Here is a 3,086-nt window from a genome sequence, read left to right as displayed (position 1 = left end):
GCTGGAAGGAGGGGAGTTATGGGGGGAAAAAAGAGGAACAAATGTAATAATCTGAACAATAAAGATTTAATTAAAAAAATAATAAAGATAAAAAAAAGAAAAGCTAAGATCAAAAAGAGATACTGATGACACTAAATGCTGGCAAGAATACAGAGTAATAACAGGACCTCTCATTCATTTCCTATGGGAATACAAAATAATACAGCCATGTTGGAAGATGATTTGGTAGGTTTTTATAAGTTAAACATACATTTACTATAAAACCCATTCATTAAACTCTTAGGTATTTACTCATGCAAACTGAAAGCATAAATTACTACAAAACTGTGTGCTTGAATGTTTGTAGCCACTTCATTTGTAATTGCTAAAAATCAGGGGAACAAAACAAAACAAGATGCCTAAATAAATAAAGCAAATTGTGGTACTGTTGTCAGAGGAAAATACACCTCATCTTTCCCCGTTGCTAACAGGAGTGGTGTCCTTACGATATCCCCCCACCCACAAAAAAGAGGCGTTTTCTGACTCGCACGGGAGGACGCAGTGTGTCAGCAAGCTTTGTTTCCATGTGCTCACGCGCCTGGGTTTCCAGAGTGCGACTTCCCTTAGACCAGTCACAGAGGAAGTACAGCTGAGGGTTCAGGAGAGCTGAATTCAGAGCCAGTGTCCAGAGTGTCCGTTCCATGTTGCAGGACCAATACAGCATCAGGCTAGTTGCAGACCATTGTGGGGGGGGGGGGGGGCACGGGGCTCTGGGCCACATGGGAGAATGCCAGGAAGCCAAGCGTGAGCCATGAGCCAAGTGTGCCCAGAGGAACCACGAGCGTGAACTTCTTTGTTAGGGGTTAGGTATCCCAAATCTGTGCACATTTGCGGTGGCCATGTCCATTCTGGTGTGATTGACAGGCCAGCATCTTCCCCGTGTCATCCCAACTTCACCGGGCGTGCGTCTGTCTTCCCTATGTGGTTCCGTCCCCCGGTGTTTTGCAGGGAACATGCCTGTAATGTCTGGCCTTCTCTTTGTTCCTTTTCTATTATTAATAACTAGCTCATTGCAATGGTTTCTGTACCTGTGATAAAAAGATAAAGGTGTTGATTCATGCGACACTGTGCTTGAAGCTTAACTGCATTTTTCTAAGTAAAAGAAGCCAGATGGAAGGCTATGTATTGTATGATTCCATTTATGTGATATTTGGGAAAAGGAAAAACTATGGATGGAAAACATATGACCTATTGCCATTGGTTGGGGAAGGAGAAGATGACTGGCTACAAAGCAATTGCATTCACGAAAAAAGTGAACAGTAATGTATGCAAATTTAAAAAATCAACCAAGATGCTATGAGATACAAGGTTAGAAATTGGACTGTAACAAATAAATCTAGATAAATTACATGTATATGGCACAATTTAATTTAATTTAATTTAAAAGGAATTTTTGGAAAAGTGTTTTGACAAAAAATTGTGTCTTAAGGCAAAAAGGACTTTACGAGAACAATACAGGGTGGGGCAAAAGTAGGTTTATAGTTGTTCATATGGAAAACAATACAATAATTAAATTATAACACAAGAATCAACTCTGTTTCACATCCTCACAACTGTAAACCTACTTTTGCTCCATTCTGTATACTCTAGTTGGTAAATATTAATTCATGCATATAGGTCTTTCACATTCTATGTTTATTCCTAGGTATTTTATTCTTTTGGTTGCAATTACAAAAGGAATTGTTTTCTTTTATTTCTTTTTCTGAAGTTCCATTGTTAGTATAAAGGAAGGCAGTGGATTTTTGTACTTTGATTTTGTATCCTGCAACCTTACATATTTGTTTATTGTTTCTAATAATTTTTTGATGGAGTCTTTAGTGATTTCTATGTACAGAATCATGCCATCCGACCAATTGATTTTTTACTAAGGTGCTAAGATCATTTAATGGAAAAAGAATAGTCATTTCAACAAAGGGCGCTGGAACAATTATGAAACCACGTGCAAAAGAATAAAATTAGGCTCCACAACCCTTTGGTGTACAGGAGGATGTTCCAACCAACTGAGCCACCTGGACAGGGCATGCTTCTGTTATCTGTGCAATTTCCAGGGAATCTATAATAATTTCAAAAATTAATTTAAACATTCACAGACTGTTAACACAACTAGTATCACTGATATTGTAGACAGTCAGTTGGCAAACCAGGGCATCTCCCCCATTGGCCAAGATGGTGCAAGGGGAGGTTCTTACACTGAGTATGCCAAAAGATAGAAAAATAAATGGATAGGGTCCAAAAACACTGAAAGCTGAAAGTACAGGACCCCAGCACGTCAAGAGCTGGCAAGATATTTGTATAGAAAAACATGTCCTCCCCTCTTTAACTCTATAAAAACTGCTGGCTTGAGCAGGAAGGAGATGTGATCTTTAAGAGGGGAGTCACCATTCTCCAAGGTCACTAGGCATCTGAATAAACCTCTTTCCTTTGTACAAGCACCTGCCTCAGGAGTTTGGCTTTCATTGCCACAAGGCAGCCAAACCTCTTTTTTTATTATTCAGTTTCAGTTCCTGCAGAAATGATGGAAGACTGTTATTTTGCACTCATCTCTCTTCTACCTTCTGAATTTAATTCTTTGTGTAAGAATTAACATTTTTTTATTTTAAAAGATCAGAACATTTTGAGGAGAGCACAGAAACTTCACTGTGCTTACTGTTTCTCAAAAAAGATTCAAGATATAATAAGAAAACCTGAACAGACCACTCACAACTGATGAAATCGAAGCAGAAATTTCAAAAACCTCCCAGCATACAAAGCCCAGGTCCAGATGGCTTCACAGACAAATTTTACCAAACTTTTACAGAAGAATTAACACTTATCCTCCTCAAACTATTCCAAAAAATTCAAAAGGAGGGAAGACTTCCAAGCTTTTCTTTTTTATGAGACCAGCATTATCCGCATTTCAAAACAATATCTGGACACTATAAAGACAGAAAATTAAAGGCCAATATCCCTGATGAACAAAGATGCTAAATTCTCCACACAATATTAGCAAATGGGATCCAGCAATATATTTAAAAACTCATACACCACGATCGAGTAGGATTTATTCC

This window comes from Myotis brandtii, unplaced genomic scaffold (assembly GCF_000412655.1).
Source record: "Myotis brandtii unplaced genomic scaffold, ASM41265v1 scaffold760, whole genome shotgun sequence".
In the NCBI taxonomy this organism is placed as follows: Eukaryota; Metazoa; Chordata; class Mammalia; order Chiroptera; family Vespertilionidae; genus Myotis; species Myotis brandtii.
Note: the sequence above shows the minus strand (reverse complement) of the source record.